A 20,754-nucleotide genomic window follows, 5' to 3' on the forward strand; every position below is an offset into this window, starting at 1 on the left:
TGAAGAGCACCACTTTGATATTGGAAATGAAGATGCTGAGTTTGCCCTGCTGTTTGTTGATTGATTGTTTTTGTCTTGCTCTGGGCCAGTATTTCCTATGCTTCCTTTCCTCCCTTTTGAAATAGTTATATATATATATATTCTGTACCATTGAATGCTGGAAGCACGTGATCTGCTTTTTCATTTTGATTTTACAGGTTACAGAAAGAGATTGCCTGAGTTGGAGAAGAGACTGAGTGTTTAAGCAGTTTTGAAACTATGAAAAACTATAGGGACATTTGAAGTTGAACTAAATGCATTTTGCATTACATTATGGCTAGGAGCCTATGGGGGTTAGGAAGTAGATTATGGTGGTTTAAATAAGAATGACCCCCATAGCCTCATATATTTAAATGCTTAATCACCAGGGAGTGGCATTATTTGAAAGATTAAAAGGATTAGGAGATGTGGCCTTGTTGGAGTAAATGTGTCAATGGGGTTCTGCTTTGAAGTTTCAAAAGCTCATGCCAAGCCCAGAGTCTTTCTCTTGGCCTACAAATCAGGGTGTACCTCTCTGGTTCAGAGCCTGCATGCATGTTGACATGCTCTCTGTCACGATGATAATGTACTAAACCTCTAGAATTCTAAGCAAGCCTCCAATTAAGTATTTGTTTTATTAGAGTTGCCTTGGTCATGGTGTTTCTTCACAACAATAGAACAGTGACTAAAATGCCACCATACCCTGCTTGTACTGGAATTCTCTACAAAAACAAGAATGACCTGAAACTAATAAATCTCTGTCTCCTTCAGCTTCCTAAGTAATGAGATTAAAGGAATGTACCACCAAGTCTAGCATTATACTTATTTTAAATGTTTGAAGGATGGTGTTGCTAGAGGATTCTTTGGACATTATAGTCCATGACCCAGATTAGAAGACTTACTTTCTAGGCCTTTGTAGCCATTATCCAGGGTTACTGACCCTGAGTAGTAGTTATTTTATATCACTGTAGGTATTTCTGCTATAATTGATACTAATTGTGGTGGTTTGGATGAGAAATGTCACTTGTACCCCAGTTAGTGGTACTGTTTGTGAAGGTTTAGGACGTGTGACCTTGCTGGAGAAAGGATATGACTGGTAGCAGGTTTTGAGAGATTAAGGCCTGCCTTCTTTGCAGTTTGGTCTCTCTGCTTCATACTTGTGGTTCAAGATATGAGCTCTCAACCTGTTTGTCCAGCTGCCTAGCCTGTTTTTTTATCTCCCACATTTCCCTGCCATTATGCACTCTAACCCTCTAGAACCATAAGCCAAAACAAACTATTTCTTACATAAGCTTCCTTGGTCATGGTGTTTTATCACAACAGAAAATTAACTAATACAGAAGTTCTTACCAGAGCATAAGCTCTTGCTGTGAAGAACTTGACCATGTTGAATTTTAGAGAAATGTGGAAGATTTTAGAACTTTGGTCTAGAAAAGTAATTTAATGCTGTAAACAGAGCTTAATGGTCACTCATACAAGGAGCTGAAAAGACAGTAGCATTGAGAGCCATGCCAACTCTGGAGACCCAGATCAAGAGGTTTGAGAAAGGAACAATATTAGCATCTAAGCTAGAGTCTGTTCTTGTGATCTTTTGGCTAAGAAAGTAACTGTTTTCTTCTTGTGTCCTAAAAGCAACTTACCTGAGACTAAATTTTAAAATCGTGAACTATTTTCTTTGGCAGAAGAGATTTGATGACACCCTAATATTTCCTGTCCTATGATTATTAGTAATGACTCTTGTGAGAACTACAATGAAAAAAGAGCAAAGAAGGCAGAGAGAAATACTAAGTTTTAGAGAAAAACAGTACAATGAATCTGAATGGGGCAAAAATAAGTACAAATGTGTAGTTTGATAAGAAAACAAACACTGGCAAAGTTAATGTTACAGTGGCAGCTTGTGCTAAAAGGCTATAATTGTTAAGTGTAAGAGAACCACTAAGGAGAGATTGGATGTGTATTGGCATAAAAGGAAGGGTGTCCTTAGGGCAAGATCTTACCCAAATAAGCTTCTCTTTTGTAAAAGAGACCCTAAAACTCTTTCTACCCCTTTAAAGCAACAACAAACATATCCTGCTAAAAATGCCATTTAAGGTACCAAGGCCAAAGGGCCATTCTGAGCTAGCAACCTATTGGATAAGATTCCCTCCCCTATAGCACTTGAATTCTTAGTTCCCAGTTGAGGGCAGGCACTGTTTGGGTAGGATTAGATGTGGCCTTGCCAGAGGAAGTATATAACAGTGGACAAGCTTTGAAGTTCCAGAAACTTTACCGTATTCCCAGTATGCTTTCTCTGATTCCTGCTTTCTGGTTCAAGATATGAGTTTTCCAATGCTGTTTAAGCTTCCATGTTTTCACCCACCTATCATGGACTCTATCCTTTTGGAATCATAAGACAAAATAAACTCTTCTATAAGTTTCCTTGGCCATGCTGTTTTACTAGAGCACTAGGAAAGTAACTAATACAAATGTTGGCACCGGGCATGAGATATTGAAGAGAAAAGCCTGAATGTCCTGTATTTTTGCAGTAATGTGAAAGACTTTGGGACTTTAGACTGGAAAATGATCGGATGCTGTAAACATGACTTAATAGGCCATCTTAGTAAAAACACATTGCAAAGGGCAATACAGATTGTGTGCACTCAGCTCAAGAGATACCAGAGCAGAACAATAACAGCTGCTTTAGAGCCTGTGATAGTCAGCAAAACTGTGGTTGGTTGCCTTTTATACCATATCCTAATAACTTGCCTGAAGCTAAATTTTAAAGTAATGGACAAATTTCTTTGTTAGATTTCAAGATGGCCTATTATTGACTCTATCACATGGTCGTTAGTAATCATTCTTTTGTAGATCTACAATAAAAAGATGAAGTGGGACAAAAATAAAAATGAAATATACAGTTTGAAAAGAAAAGGAGCACCAGGAAACCTAATATTACAGACAAAGCTTGTGCTGAAAATGACAAGAAGTTTAAAGTGAGGCTCCATCTGCACTGGAATATAGGAAAGGGCAATCTCAGGGCAAGAGCCCACCCAGCTAATTCTCCAATTGTTAATGAAATAATCTAAGGAATTTTATGCTCCTCAAAAAAGGACAACTAACAAGCTGCTACAAATATGATTAGGGGAAGGAGCAAGATCTGTTTCAAACTGGTAGACAAACTTGTAACTGTTATCTATGTCATTCTGACTTTAGTGTCATTAAGGATACGAGAGGTAAAAGGTCATGAAATCTTCCTCTAGGGTTTCTGAGAGCCAATGAGGTCTGCAGTGCTTGGCCTGCATGGAGGCCTGAAAGTCGATTTCATAAATCTGTGAAAGTGAAACTTGAACTGCAATTGAAACTGCAAGATATTGGAGATGCTAGAGCTGTGGGCTATCTAACCAGTCTAGCTAATTATACAAACTGAATACAATCCAAAAGAAAAATTATATTACAGGAAGCAAACTAGAATGGTAAATCCATTTAAGAATTTGGAATTAATTTTCTAAACATCAGACATTGGACTACAGGATTTGGTGATTGTTCTGCTGAAATTCATTCTGCTTTGGTCTAGTATTTTCCCACCACGCCTTCAGTCATCTTCTTTAGAATGGCAATCCATATGCTATGCCATTATATGTAAGAAGTTATATGATTTTGTCTTTTTTATAGTTAAGAGATAGCCTTGAGTCTCAGGGGAGATTTTGGACTTTTAAACAGTATTGAGACCGAGAGATCGTCGGGGACTTTTTAAAGTATAACTAAATCCATTACAATATGACCACAGTCTTTGAGGGATCTAGAATGTAGTGATTTGAATGAGATGTCCCACATAATTTTGGCATTTGAATTCTTGGTCCCCAACTAATGGCAATGATGGAGTAGGTTTAGGAAGTGGCTTTACTAGAGGAATTTTATTACTGGGGAGTGGGCTTAGAGGTTTGAAAAACCTTATGGCATTTCCAGAGTTCACCTTGCTTTCTGCTTGCAATTCAAGATATGAGCTCTCAGCTGTGGCTCTGGCTTGCATGCTTTGCTCAGTCATCATGGACTGTAGCTCTGGTGTCATAAGCCCAAATAAACTCTTTCTTGTATAAGTTGTCTTGCTCATGGAATTTTATTATGGATGTGCAAAAGTAGTGCTGTTAAAAGTGCTATTTTTTAGTTCTGGATTTAGAGGCATGGAGGATGAAAGACCAATGGGTTCATAAAATCTTCCTCCACTGTTTCAAGAGAGCTGCTGAAGCCAAGAAATCTGTGGCAGAATTGTGTCTGCATGAAGGTCCTGAGAGGCTATATAATAAAAATAGTTATTATTGTATGTATGCTTTAGCTTATACCATATTTATTATTATTATTATCATTATTATTATATAAAGCTATGAAATTTGTGTTACAATGGAGACACCAAGATGTTGGAGATGCCAGAGATATGAATTATCTGCAAAGGTGATGTACAGGAGAATACTGGGATTAGAACTAGTCTAAGAGAGAGATACATGTTTCAGGCAACAAAGCCAGAGGAGCAAAGCTGTCTAAGCCCTTTGAACTTAAAGTCCCAGATATCACTTATGGAGCTAAATGTGAAATAGCTTTCCCTGACGGATTTGAGTCATGCTTTGATCCAGTATTTCTTGACGATGTCCTAATTCTTCTCTTTTGTAATGGCAATGGATAATCTGTGCTAATATATGTTGGAGGTATCTAACTTTTTTTATTTTATAGCAGGCTACTGTTAAGGGATTGCCTTGAGTTTCAGAAGAGACTTTGAAGATTTAAAATGATTTATTTATTTTTACTTAATATGTATGAGTAATTTGTCTACATGCATATGTGTATATCACATGCCTTTGGACATTAGAAGAGGGCACTGATTATTGAAACTGGCGTTATGGTTTTGAACCAATATGTGGATACTGAGAACTGAACCTAGGTCCTTGTATTAGTTAGGGTTTTACTGCTGTGAACAGACACCATGACCAAGGCAAGTCATATAAAAACAACATTTAATTGGGGCTGGCTTACAGGTTCAGAGGTTCAGTCCATTATCATCAAGGCAGGAGCATGGCAGTATCCAGGAAGGCATGGTGCAGGAGGAGCTGAGAGTTCTATGTCTTCATCCAAAGGCTGCTACTGGAACACTGACTTCCAGGCAACTGGGGTGAGAGTCTTAAGCCCACACCCACAGTGACACACCTATTCCAACCAGGCCACACCTCCAGATGGTGCCACTCCCTGGTCCAAGAATATACAAACCATTATAGTCCTCTACAAGAGCAAGTTCTGTTGACCAAGCAGCAATCTCTCCATATCGCAAGAGACTTTGGAATTTTAAACAGTGTTATAACTGTGGCAGACAATGGGAACTTTTGAAGATGGACTAAAAGCATTTGCATTATATGGCTGCAAGACTATGGGGACCAGGGAATGGAATATAGTTATTTAAATAAGAAATTCCCCCTAGAGTCTCAGGCATTTGAACACTTGACCCCAGTTAGTGATGCCGTTTGGGGAACTTTAGAAGGTACAACCTTGCTGGGTGGTAGTGGCATATGCCTTTAATCTGAGCACTTGGGAAGCAGAGGCAGGCAGAACTCTGTGAGTTCCGGGCCAGTCTACAGAGTAAGTTCTAGGATAGCCAGAGCTACCTGGAGAAATCCTGTCTAAACAACTAAACAAAAACAAACAAAAAAAGAGGTGTTCTCTAGCAGTGTTGCTAGAGAAAGTATGTCATTAGGAGAAGGCTTTGAGAGCTTAAGACCCTAAGGCATTTGCCATTTCTGTCTCTGCTTCATACATATGGTTCAATACATGTGCTCACAGCTTGTGGTTTCATCTACCGTCCAGTCTTTTGCTGCCATGCTTCTTCACTATCATGGGCTCTAACCCTCTGGAACCATAAGACAAAGTCAACATATCTATATTTTTATTGGTCTTAGTGTTTTATCACAGAAACAAAAAAAGAATATGCCTTAAACATGTATCTCTTTAATGAAATGGTCCAATACTTCTATGAACAAAGTTAGATTTTTTAAAAAAAGAGTTAATTCAAAGAAAAATGTCTAGAAAATAAAAACAAATGTGGTACATGGATATAACAAAAGTTTGAAGTTTAAAGAAATGCTGATACTTATCCTTAACACACATAGCTTAGTACAGTTCTAAATCCTCATCAGATAATTCTGCAATGAAGATCAGTTAACACAGAAACTTACAACTGGTCAAAGTACAGTGAATAAAAGTCCGTGGAGTCCTCTGTCATAAATGGAAAATCTATATCATGCCCTTTTGAGGCTCAAGGAACATTAAGGAAGAAGAGATAGAAAGATTGTAAAATCTAGAGGCCAGGAAAGACCAGGACAAAACTGTCTTCTAGACAGGAGATACTCATGAACTCAGTGCAGTTGTTGTTGCTTGCACAAAACCTGCACAAAAACAAGGTGATCAACCTTCCAGCATGGACAGAGAAAGGACTCAGGGACCTCCACCCAAAGTTGAGGATCTTTTGAGAGTTGATAGCTACTAGGGAGGAGTCATCATTTTTCTTTAAGGGTATGGCCCTTGATATGTGACTGTGCTACAGTGGATGGTCCCAAAACCATGAGTATATGGGCAGTACAAACTGGCCTCAGTGAGTTACTAAAATTAAAAAAAATGAATTTGAGACCAGGAGGGAAGGGGAAATGGCTTGACCTATGAGGAGCTGGGGAAAGAATTAAGAGATGGTGACTGGTATTTGAGAAACACGATTCATAAATATATTAAAGTACCAGGAGCCTAGAGTTACCCTTGTGAAGTTCCAGACAAGTAAATCTTCTAATTTGGTATAATACAAATAAAGTCAATTTCTAGAAATCAGAACCATACAATTGTAGCCCTTCAGAAAACATGTAGCCATTTTTCTTCTATATAGAAAAAAAGGTGAATACCAGATTATTGTAAAGTGATTTTTCCAAGGTTGCAAAGAGAACAATAACCATGAACAAATATGAGACCTCATGGAACCTGTCACTTTTCTGTTACCTCAGTTTACCATTTTAACTCCTGTCTAGCCTTATAGACAAAACTTTCCAGGTCTAAATTTGTGTAGGTAATACAGCTATTATACCAGTGGTAGCACTAGGTTGGCAGTATTTTCTAGTCTGGGGATGAGACCTGGGACAGGGGCATCTAATCTCTATACAGGCCTATGACACACAATAAGAAGTATAAAGAACTGCATATTATCCATAAGTTGAAAATACTGAACAAAACTGAAGCAGGAACTGAAGGAATGAGCCTGGAAGTTATATTAGCACACAAATTGCCATGTAACAGTCTTTGTTAAAAATCTGTGAACCTAAAGTTCTTTCTTTTTAAGGTGCATGTATAGTGTATTGCTATTTGTCATGGAAAATACACTCAAAAATGAAAAAGAAAATTGTTCATATGGATGATGTTCATGTCATCTAAAGGCAGAATAAATTTCTTGAATGAGAAATTAGAGGGTTCAACATCATTACATATATTCAGCTCTTAACTGAGATCTCAAACAAACAGTAACCTGGGATATAATTCACATTCTACATACTGAATGTGAAAAAGAGCCTTTCTAATCTTAATAGATTGAGGCCAGTCCAAGTGTACACAGGTAGGCTCCAGTGACCTTTGCTACTTCCAGAAGGTCAGGCAGTCTGTTTCACACTCCTGACATATTATCGTGGGCAAATTGCACTGAAAAATTCATTTCTTTCTTGAAGAAGACATCAATCCCTGTAGCTGTTGGTGGAAAGTATAAATATTTCTTTCTTTTCTGAAGCAGAATCAGGAACCAAGTACATTTATTATATGTGATCAGAGGACCAGAAGATGCCAACACATTACATTTTGGCAGCTGTATATGGCAGAAGTTGGAAAGTAAAATAATGGGCCAATAGTCCCAACAAGTGAAAACCTATTACTCAGAATGTATGAATTGATCGTTCTAGTTATCACTAGGACATGATGACTCATTATTTTCCCACCCAGAATGAATGGAGATTTTCCCTTTCTTGTGGTTACTTTTGAAGATGTAGTTGACTGCCAGGTGAGCTGCAGACAGCCTGTTTCCTTTCTTGTCATCTACAGGTGTGTCTTCATGCAACAGGAAATGTCCAGAAAAACTGAGTCAATTTTCTAACTATGAAGTCATGTTTTGTTTAACATTTAAACATTTTAGCCCTGCCCCCTCATTCTCCATCCTTTCTCAGGAGAACTGTTCTTTCTAAGTTCCATTCCTACTTTTATCTTTGCATGTTTTTAATCAGTGTTCATGCTTAAGCATGGGTAGAAAGTTATTTGCTAGAGCAAGGACAACTTATCTTTGACTACCTGAAAAAATAAAAGGAACAACAACCATGATGAAAGGTGGGAACTCAGGAGCCCCTCATGGGAGGTGTTGATATGCTCCTCCTCCTAACAATAACTGTGGGGTCTCATCGACCTCCCCAACAACAGTTAACTGACAGAAACGCTTCAGGAAAGGATAGGCTTCATGAGTCCCTTATATATAGGGGAGTTGTGACTCAAATACCTCCCTTCAGACAACAGTTAACTGTCCTCGACCCTCAGGGAGGGGCCAGGCCTCATGAGTCCCTTATTGGGTGGGTAGGGCGGGACTTCAAAGACCCACTTCTAACAACAGTTCACTGTCCTAGACCCTCCTGGAAGGGTAACCCTTCAAGGAGAGGTAGGCTTCATGGGTCCCTTGTGAGGGGCTCAAAGGCCTCTCTTCTAACAATTAACTGACCAAGATCTTCAGAGAGGAGTGAGCCTTGTGAGCATGTCCTCCAGCAACAGTTAACTGGTAGTAGCCTTTCAGGGAAGGACTGGACCTCAGCCCCCCCCCCAAGGGAAGTATGGCTCCTTGTATCCTCCTGTAACAGTACTGAACTTCCCTAGTCCCTTAGGGAGAGGTGGGGGCTCCTGGGCATCTCTCTCATATGAAGGTTGATGATGAGCCATAGGAATAAAGCTTTTGGCACATGAGCTTATTTCTATTGCTGAGTCCTTGCTCTTTCTCACCAGTCATGACTGTGATTTGGAAATAGGCCCCCTTTTGTACATGCTGCCTGATGCTTTTGAACGATAGACAAGAAAGTGAAACTGAATATTTAGCAGGGCATAATAGTGCATGCATAATGCATATAATACCAGCATTCAGGAGGCTGAGGCAGTGTATTGTTCCAAATTCTGGGCTATTATGGACTACATAGGAAGCTCTGGGCCAGCCTGGGCTAGAGAGCAAGTCCTCATTTTAAAATAAAAATCACTGAACGTGTGCCTTCAGCACTGACACTGTATAAAAATACCTTAGCACAAGGTGATATAATTATTCAAATCCATTTTCCTTTTTGATCATATGACATTTTTAAATTTTAGCTTCTCATAGTCATTGTTCTGTAATATGGCAAGAAAAAAAAAAGATTGGCAATGCATTCCATTCTAACATGCACTAAAGTTCCCTGCTTGTGCTCAAAGGAACCAGAACTGTCAGTGGTGAGTCACATGGGATATCTGAGTCCTCTTTTACTGAAATAAAAAATCTGATTAAAATGAACTTCAAATCCCTCTCAGGTCAAGAGAAACCGGAGCTTAAATGTCAGGGTTTGAGGTGGGAAAATAATGATTAAAATAAAATATATCATTATGAGATAGGGAAAAAATCACAAAGGGCAGTAGTCAAGGATTCTTTGCAAAGGATTATTGTGTGTTTCCTAACACTCAGCACAATGCCAGAGGATGGAGAGTCAATCATGAAATAGGGACTGCTGCTCTGCTGTGTATTTCAAGACACTTGCAAAAGAGTCATAACCATGCAAATCGCATACAGTAGAAACAAGTTTTAATTTAAGTACAGGGAGCTGAAGGGTCATGGGGGGCTTCATGGAGGTGACTGGAGCTGCTGCAAGCTATCAGAACCCCACTTGGTTTCCTAAGCAAAGAAAATTGAAGGTGATTTCCAGAAAGATCACAGAACCCTGTGCCTGAGTTCTGGGAAAGTTCCCAGACACTATTAAAAGGAAAATAGTATATATTTTTTTATAACAATTTGCCCTCTCTGATCAGAAAATCTTAAATGAAGAAAAATAAAACAGTAAAAATGACTGAGCATATGGAAAGTGATATTACCTAAAATGTTACCTTAGCTCTGTCAGTCCCTACACTGCCTGCTTCTGTCCACTCCCACAGGCAATCTCATGCTTGAGGACCTTTTGACATTACTCTCTGGAGCTCAACGTAATAACTCAAAATAAATGTCAGGAAGGAGACATTCCACCTGGGAACAAGGCTGACCTTCAGGACTATGGTTGGGCTAGAAGTAAAGGGCTGCAAGGAAATGATCCAGGGCTTTTTTTTCTGCTGCTTTATGAGCTCAATATGACAGAGCAGGACTCCAAACAACCGTAGCCATCTAATCCTAAAGCACATTTAACCTGGTGCTGTCAGAAATGCACAAAAGCCAGTTCTTTCTCTCACAATATGGCTTGCTGTGTTTCCTACTGAACTGCTGCCTTAAGTTCATTATCTTGCTGTAACAAAATACCCAAGGCTTGGTTCTTTATAAACAACAGACATTTGTTTTGGACTTCTACAGGGAAGGAAGAGGAAGATCAATGTACCAGTCGCTTTTGGTGTGCAAAGGTGTGTAAGACGCATAGCTTAGAGAAAGTATTAGAAAAAGCAGAATTGTTACGAAAGCAGGCTTTTTTTTTTCCTCAAGGGAAGAAAATGAATCACACCTGTTCACCAGGAAGGCTGTAATGGATGTTGTTTAACAACCTGGTGATCTTTTGATATTCTGTGGAACCAACCTTCACCTGAATCTCCCCAAATCTTGAACACTGTTTAGGTCTAATCCAGAGCTTTACCTCTCACTGAATAAAACCCATCCTTATGCAAGAGATCCCATGTACTTTGAATTCTCAACTAATAGAGCCCATCTCTATGCTTATTACAAATGCTTCCTCCCCAGACCCAGATTCCTGAGCACTGCTTCTCAGTCAATGGAACTCATTCTTATGGTGAAGATCACAGGCACTTTACTATAGAGATGTACTTTGGAAGGGAGTTTCTGATGTAGTCATCCCTGAATCTTTGTTGTGATAACTGTCACATGGGGACTCTTTCCAGTTTTACTGTGTTTAAATGTATAAGAGAAATAAACCACTTGGCCAGACTCTAGAAGTTTTTGACCCAGTGCCTCCTAAAGTGGTGCCAACCTGAGTTTCATTCTTTGTCCCGGCCCGTGAGACAAGCTATTCGGGGGTCCGAGAGGGACCATGCCTGAAAGGGAAACGGGTAGGACAAAATGGAGGAGAGCCTGCAATGTTTGTCAAGGTCTGTTTACTGGGGAAAAGGTTACAGAATATAAGCTGTGAGGAGGAAGTAAAGAGGGAGAAACTTGCTCCTGCCTCTGCCCAGGGGCGGGGGTGGCTCTGCATACCTGCCCAGGAACAGAGGATCTACTCTTATCTCAGGGGACATTCTGTGTTTTTTCCTGAAAAGTTTGCAGTTACTATTATCTGATCTTGGTGTTCTGTCTACTGTCATTGCAAAGGGTCAGAAGTTTCTCAAAAAGGGTGGGGGGGGGGACTTTGGCTTACGGCTCAGTGTAGGTCTCCAACAATTCTTTACCTCATGTGAATTATTTCCCTGACAACCCTAATGCTTGCAGGGACTACAACATGGAGGGAAGCCCCAGTTGGCTTCCAAGCCACTTGGAGTCAAGTACCTTGAATTGTTGCTTTTTCCAGAGAGAAGAAACACTTATGACCCTGTTTGGCACAGATAAAAGGAAAAAGGCCACTTCTAAAAACCCTTTTGTAAGGCCTCAAAAAAGGCCTTACCCCTTGGATAATGTGTAGCCATAGCTCCAAGCCTTTTCACAAGCATCCAGGGATGACTGCATGGATGCACACTGTGCTCCATTTAGTTTCTTTAATCTAGCCCAGTCCCCCTCACACACCTTTGAGGGAAGGACAAGCTAAAGTCCCCTAAATAAATACAATCTCTTTTCTATAATTTCAATGTTTCATGCACCCCTACCCACCGCTTAAGGCTCATTGATTAAAAGCTTGGTCCTTACAGGGGTGTTTCTGGGCTGAGGTAAAACCTTTAGAAGTAAAGGGGAGGGTATGGGGAGCTTTGGGGATAGCATTTGAAATGTAAATGAAGAAAATATCTAATAAAAAAAAGAGAAATCGGTACAAGGGGAAGAAAATGACAACTTATCACTAAGTAATGTGCCAATGTTTTTTCCTATGTTTTATATCAAACTGTAAAGATGTATTACAATTCCATGCAAATAGGTGCATCTAAATTATTTTTGTTAGATGGTAAAAGGACTTGCTTGGTGAGGACAGGAGCTGGCTTTCTATTGTACCACTGCACTGCTTCTCTGCCTTTTGGCTAAGATCAAGTGTATTGTACTGCTGCATTATCTACATGTGATGAAATATTTTTGCAAAGTACTTGTGACTAAATTCTTACAACAAAAAAGAAAGAAAGAAAGAAAGAAAGAAAGAAAGAAAGAAAGAAAGAAAGAAAGAAAGGAAGGAAGGAAGGAAGGAAGGAAGGAAGGAAGGAAGGAAGNAGAGAGAGAGAGAGAGAGAGAGAGAGAGAGAGAGAGAGAGAGAGAATTAAAAGTCTTGGTGATCACTGAGCCTGGACTCTTGAAAGACAGTACCCTCTCTTCTTCTCCCTTGTTTGTTTGCTAGCTGTAAGGTATGCAGCTTTCTGATCTACTGTACATTCCTTGCCATGACCATCCAGCATGTTCACCACAGGCTCACAGTTTGAATGCTTGTTCCCTAGCTGGTGACACTATTTGGGAAGCTATGGAATGTTTAGGAGTCAGAGCCTAGAAGAAGGAAGTAAATTACTAGAGGCAGTACTTTGAAAATTCTAGTTCCTGCTTTACTATACCTCTTGATCAGCCATGATGTGAACAGCCTCTTACCACCCCTTCCTGCTGTCACAAACTGAATTGCCATACCTTCCCTACTACAATGAACTGAAAGAATGAAATCTTCCCTTTTAAAAAAATGTATGTGACATGAAAGCAGAAGATTGGTTTCTTGTGGGGAGAAAATGGACCAGCAGGAGGAGGTCAGGCATATAGGGGAAGGGAATAAAGATAAGATCAAGAAAAAAGTGCTTTAATACAATCTAATACTTTGTATCCTGTCTTAGTCAGTATTCTAATGTTATGAAGAGACATAATGAGCACAGCAACTGGTTTTTGTTCCTTTGTTCGTTTGTACGTTTGTTTGTTTGTTTTCAAGACAAGGCTTTTCTGTGTAACAGCTATCCTGGAAATTGCTTTATAGACCAGGCTGACCCTGAGCTCACAGAGATCCACCTGCCTTGGCCTCCCAAGGTTTGGAATGTGCTACCATGCCCACTGACCACATCAACTCTTGTAAAGGAAAGCATTTATTTGTGGCTTGCTAACAGTTTAAGAGGTCCTTTGTCATCATGGCAGGAAGCATGGCAACATGCAAGAAGATGTGGTACTGGTGAAGTAGCCAGGAGTTCTACATCTGAATAATCAGACATCAGAGAGAGAAAGAGAGAGGGGAGGGGGCTATATTAGACTTTTGAAACTTCAAATCCCATCCTCAGTGATATACTTCCTCCAATTAGGCCACATCTAGGCCAACAAGCCCACACCTCTTAATCCTTTCAAATAGTGCCACTGCTTTGGTGACCAAGTATTAAAATTATGGAAATCATTCTCAAATGATCACATGTGCTAATTTTTAGAAAGCAGTTAAAGTAGACAAGATAGGAAAAGAGAAAATTTTGATCAATGTCAAAAGGAAAAAATAGAAAAAACTGATTCTACAAATAACCAACTAACGATACTCATATGTAATAAGAAAAGATCAAAACAATGTGAGGCTTTCATGGTAATATTTTCTTTTTCTTTTCTTTTTTTTTTTGGTTTTGGGTTTTTTTTTTTTATTTTTTTGGTTTCTTTGAGACACGGTTTCTCTCTACAGCTCTGGTTGTCCTGGAACTCACTCTGTAGACCAGGCTGGCCTCGAACTCAGAAATTCAACTGTCTCTGTTTCTCAAGTGCTTCATGGTAACATTTTTATGGGCACCCATATCAAAACCAATGTCACACTCTATTCAAAGTATTTGTTTATTCATATCTCCAGTGATGTTCTCAGAACCAATCAAGTGGCATGTTGCTTGTATAAATAACTTAGAAGTGGATGGATGGATGAACACTAAGAAAAATCTTGGGCGAAAACTCTGGGTATCTTGGTCAAACACACTAAAAAATTTTATCAACTCCTTAAAACAGAGAGTCACCATAAATTATATGAAAGCCCTATAGTAAACTCCTAAGAATTTATGGCAAATGTTTGCTCAACTTAGTATTAATATAGATGCACTTCTCTTTCCACAGCATGGTTTATTTCTCCATAGCTAATCCATTTGTATCTCCATAGAGGCCTGATTTTAATAGCTACATTATAATTCATGTATGAATGGCATTATCAATACTTGGCTATTGAAATTAAAATAGCTGTACTCCAAGTATAGGACAAAACAGATAAGTAACAGGCCTTGCATATTTTGCTTCCATTGGGTATATCTGTTTTCAGGCATGCTCCCTTTCATATCTACCTTTGCTGTTGCTAGGCCATTTATATTAATTGATCCTGGAGATCATCATCATCACACCATCTAAGGAGAGCCAAATTGCTATTTGAAGAAAAGATGATTTCTAAAAGCAAAATAAAGGTTTACAATTGGCAGATTACTGATCTTTCTCCTCAAATAGTGGTTTTTGACTTAGTTATTACAAAAAAAAAAAAAAAGAGTAGCTGCTGATTTCTCTTCTACAACATGTACTAGAATATTTATTGACTTTCTGAAACTGCAGAAGTCAAGAAACACCAAAACTTTCTCCATTGAGCCATCCTTTGACCTTTGGGTGTGATATTAGAGGTGAAACAAAGACTCCTCATAGCTTCCTCATTTCTTCAATAGATGAATCCTCACCCTTCCTTTCACCCTGTCTAGCATTAACTCTGTCGATAAATCCTTCTGGGATTCTGCTGTCTTATTGAGACAGTCTTCTGTGCTTAGGATATGCATGGTTGCAACATCAAGACCTCAGAGCCTAAAATAGAGATGAGGGTGTAAGTGAATAATTACTTTCATTTAAAACAATTTAATTAAGCAAACATTTGACAAGACCCAGGTATGAATTTAGGAATGTGATCACTGCTTGGTCCTGAGCATAATGGCCTTTTTTAGAACTCTTTGAAAGCAATGTAAGTTAGCTATCTCAGGCATGTAATCTCAGCTTCTCAGAGGCAATGACAAGATGATAGCCCAAGGATAGCCTGGGGTGAATTCAAGGATAACGTGAATGACTAAGGGAAACCTTAACTAATATATATATTTATAATATTGTATAATATATATATTAAAAGAAGACTAATGATATAGCTCAGTGGTACAGTATCTGAATAGCACGTGGGAGACCTTGGATTCAAACCCTGGTACCACAAAAAGATTTTTTAAAAAGATAAGCTAGAGGAAATCCAGGTGGCATCCTAAGACTTAAAATACAACAATGAGCAATTCTAATTATTTCCTTAACAAATCAAAACTTTATACCTAGAATTTCTACAGTTTTCTTTAATGACTTTATGTAAAATATATTATACATATAATATATAGCATATATGACACATGTATGACATATATGCAATATATCTATAGTTACTGTGTCACAAACCACTTCAAACTGTAATGGCTTGAATCAGCAGCAATTTATTTTCCCCTTATGATTTTGTGAGTTGGTTCAGCTGGATGATTCTTCGGGTTCATTTAACCCTGTCTGGAGTCACCTATATAGCTGTGTTCAGTTAGATGAACACAAACATTCGAGAAAACTTCTTGGCTCTGGTGTCTAAGTACTTCACCATGTGGGTTTTCCACATGGATGGCTTGGACTTTCTCCTAGCATGGTCGTCTCAACACAGTCATATTTTTTTTTCCTGAAGTAGAACCTGGCTACAACAACACCATTTTTTTCAAGCTACATAGAAATCTGAATATAGCAAGTTAACTATTTATCATATCCAAAGAAGATGACTTCTACAAATGGCAAAGGTATCCAATCAGATTACATAGTGAGTCCATGTTATATGACATTATATCTCACAAATATACTTTCTTATAAGTCTTCAAGGTTAAAATGAAATATTTCCAGAAATATTAATTTCTCACAAAGTAGCCTCTTTCACCAGAAAATATTTTGATATTTCATTAGTTTTATGAAATGGGCACATGAGATATGCATTGAAAGAGAAATTTTGTTCTCATGAGATCTCTATCATAATTCATAGGTCATGTTGGCCTCTGGTAAAGCCTAGGGTCATTCATTCTAATAACCAATCCCATCAATTCTTAAGAAAATTGAAACAGTGGTAAAAGTGGAAAGAATTAATCTAACTTTTACATTCAGGCTTAAAATTCCACAATCATGTCTTCAAACTTCTTTATGAACTTTAACCTTTTTTTCTGGCTTTCATTTTTCTGTATATGATTTCTTGCATTACAACCATCTACTAAAAAGATTCTACAGGCTTATGGTTTAACCATCTCTCTGGAATATTCACATTTTATCTTCCTTTCTTGTTATTTATCAGCACAAGCTACATTAAGCATTCTTTGGTAGGTTTTTTTCACATCTTTACACTTCAGTGTCATTGAATTCAATCCTGAAGCCATAGCCATGGTAATTCTTAAAATGTTGACCCCAAACATCATTTCCAAGAGTTAATGTACTCAGCTCAAAGTAGCAGAGGATTTAGTCCATAGGTGACTGATTCCTTTGCTTCTAGAACATTATGACAGAAAGTATAATGGCAGAACAGCATGGCTAAGGCAAATCTCTCCTCAGGTAGCAGATAAGAGAACATACCCATGCTCTGGAATTCCTAAATGCCATCCAGATTCTAATAGAGACAATGCCAAGGGAACCATTTTTCACATTAATAACTAAACCTAGAATATGTGAAATATATTTTCTGTCATGTACTGATCACAGAAAGTAGTAAGGGACTGGGGAGGGAACAGACACCATCTATGATGAGTGGAGCAACATGCATATAGATGGAAGAGAGGAACTGAAGATTGATCATTTTTGGATACTACCAATCCTGTTTCCTAACATGAACTAAATTTCCGTTTAGCTAAGATGGTCAGATTATATTAGTAATAACAATTTAAATGCTATGTGACATGTTATATATCAAGTACATAAAAATTGGTTGCCATTTGGTTAATAAGGGACTCATAAGGAACCACCTCTGTCTAAGGAGCTAAAGGAAGAGGGAGGGAGTCATTTTTCTTCAGGAGTATAGCCTCTGATATATTGTTCATGTTCTACTGACAAGTCTTGCACCCTTGTGAACACAGAAATCTTCATATAGTTAGAAAAGCTTATAAAATTGGACTTATAAAATTTAAAGTTTCCATAAAACCTTCTACTTCCTCCCCACTGAAAATACACTTCTCAACATTATTCACTACTACTAATTCATAGTAATATTTTTATTGAATATTTTATTATTTACATTTCAAATGTTATCCCCCTTTCCAGGTTTCCCCTCTGGAAATCCCCATCACCTCCCCCCTCCACATGCTTCTATGAGGGTTCTCCCCCACCCACTCATTCCAGCTTCCTGGCCCTGGAATTCCCCTATGCTGGGGCATTGAGCCTTCCCAGGACCAAGGGCCTGTCCTCCCATTGATGTCCAACAAGGCTATCCTCTGCTACATTTGTGGTTAGAACTATTGGTCACCCCCCCCCCCTCAATGTGTACTCTTTGGTTGGTGGTTTAGTCCCTGGGAGCTCTGAGAGGTCTGTTTGGTTGTTATTGTTGTTCTTCCTATGGGTTACAAACCCCTTCAGCTCCTTCAGTCCTTTCTCTAACTCCTTCATTGGGGGAATCCCATGCTTACTCCAATGGTTGGCTGCAAGCATTCACCTCTGTATTTGTTAGGCTCTGGCAGAGCCTCTCAGGAGACAGTTTTATCAGGCTCCTGTCAGCAAGAGCTTCTTGGCATCATCAAGAGTGTCTGGGTTTGTTGTCTATATATGGGATGGATCCCCAGGTGGGGCAGTTTCTGTATGGCCTTTCCTACAGTCTCTGTTGCACAATTTGGCACTATATTTGCTCCTGTGAGTATTTTGTCTCCTCTTCGATGAAGGACTGAAGCACCCACACTTTGGTCTTCCTTCTTCTTAAGATTCATATTATCTGTGAATTGTATGTTGAGGTTTTGGGCTAAGATCCACTTATCAGTGAGTGCATACCATGTGTGATCTTTTGTAACTGGGTTACCTCACTAAGGATGATGTTTTCTAGTTCCATCAATTTTCCTAAGAATTTCATGAATTAATTGTTTTTAATAGCTGAGTAGTACTCCATTGTGTAAATGTACCACATTTTCTGTATCCATTCTTCTGTTGAAGGACATCTTGATTCTTTCCAACTTTTGGCTATTGTAAATAAGGCTGCTATGAACATAGTGGAGCATGTGAAATTGTAATGAGTTGAAGCATCTTTTCAGTATATGCCCAGGAGTGGTATATTTGGGTCCTCAGGTAATACTATGTCCAATTTCCTAAGGAACCCACACTGATTTCCAGAGCAGTTGTACCAGCTTGCAATCCCACCAACAGTGGATTAGTGTTCCTAGTTCTCTACATCCTCCCCAGCATCAGCTGTCACCTGAGGTTTTGATCTTAGCCATTCTGACTGGTGTGAGGTGGAATCTCAGAGTTGTTTTGATTTGCATTTCCTTGATGACTAAGAATGTTGAGCATTTCTTTAGGTGCTTCTCAGCCATTCAAGTTTCCTCAGTTGAGAATTCTGTTATCTCTGTATCCCACTTTTATTAGGATTATTTGGTTCTCTGGCGTCTAACTTCTTGAGTTCTTTCGATATATTAGATATTAGCCTTCTATTGGATGTAGGGTTTATAAAGATCTTTTCCCAATCAGTTGGTTGCCTTTTTGTTCTATTGACAGTGTCCTTTGCCTTACAGAAGCTTTGCAATTTTATGGGGTCCCATTTATTGACTGATCATCTTAGAGCATAAGCCATTGGTGTCCTGTTCAGGAAAATTTCCCCTGTGCCCATGTGTTCAAGCCTGTTGCACACTTTTTATTACATTAGATTCAGTGTATCTGGTTTTATGTGGAGATTCTTGATCCACTTAGATTTGAGCTTTGTACAAGGAAATAATAATGGATCAATTTGCATTCTTCTACATGTTGACTGCCAGTTGAACCAGCACCATTTGTTGAAAATGCTGCCTTTTTCCTACTGGGTGGTTTTAGCTCCTTTGTCAAAGATCATACAGATCTTTCACTTACTTAGTTAGAGTCACACCAAAGTATTTTATATTATTTGTGAATATTTTGAAAGGTGTTGCTTCCCTAATTTCTTTCTCAGACTGTTTATCCTTTGTGTAGAGAAAGGTCATTGATTTGTTTGAGTTAATTTTATATCCAGCTACTTCCCTGAAGCTGTTTATCAGGCTTAGGAGTTCTCTGGTGGAATTTTTAGGGTCACTAATATATACTATCATATCATCTGCAAATAGTGATATTTTGACTTCTTCCTTTCCAATTTGTAGCCCCTTGATCTCCTTTTGTAGTCTAATTGCTCTGGCTAGGACTTCAAGTACTATATTGAATGGGTAGGGAGAGAGTGAGCAGCCTTGTCTAGTCCCTGATTTCAATGGGATTGCTTCAAGTTTCTCTACATTTAGTTTGATGTTGGCTACTGGTTTGCTGTATATTGCTTTTATTATATTTAGGTATGGGCTTTGAAATCCTGATCTTTCCAAGACTTTTATCATGAATGGGTGTTGGATTTTGTCAAATGACTTTTCAGCACCTAATAAAATGATTGAAATGATCGTGTTTTTTTCCTCTGAGTTTGCTTATATAGATGATTGTGTTGATGGATTTCTGTATATTGAACTATCTCTGCATCCCTGGGAGGAAGCCTACTTGACCATGATGGAAGATCATTTTGATGCGTTCTTGTTATTGGTTTGGGAGTATTGTATTGAGTATTTTTGCATCAATATTCATAAAAAAATTGGTCTGAAGTTCTCTTTCTTTGTTGGGTCTTTATGTGGTTTAGCTATCAGAGTAATTGTGGCTTCATAGAAAAAATTGGGTAGAGTTTCTTTTGTTTCTATATTGTAGAATAATTTTAAGAGTATTGGTATTAGGTCTTCTTTGAAGTCCTGATAGAATTCTACACAAAATCAATCTGGTCCTGGGGCTTTTCATGGTTTAGATAGTTAATCTGACCTTGACTTAACTTTGGTACCTGTTATATGACTAGAAAATTGTCCATTTTATTCAAAATTTCTAGTTTTGTCCAGTATAGGCTTTTGTAGTAGGATCTGATTATTTTTTTGATTTTCTCAGTTTCAGTTATTATGTCTCCCTTTCTGGTTTTGTCAGATTGAATACTTTCTCTGTGCCCTCTGCTTATACTGGCTAAGGGTTTATCTATCTTGTTGATCTTCTCAAAGAACCATCTCCTGGTTTTCTTGATTCTTTGTATAGTTCTTTTTGTTTCTATTTGGTTGATTTCAGCCCTAAGTTTGATTATTTCCTGCCATCTACTCCTTTTGGGTGTATTTGCTTCCTTTTGTTCTAGAGCTTTCAGGTGT

Source organism: Mus pahari, chromosome X, assembly GCF_900095145.1.
Source record: "Mus pahari chromosome X, PAHARI_EIJ_v1.1, whole genome shotgun sequence".
Taxonomy (NCBI): domain Eukaryota; kingdom Metazoa; phylum Chordata; class Mammalia; order Rodentia; family Muridae; genus Mus; species Mus pahari.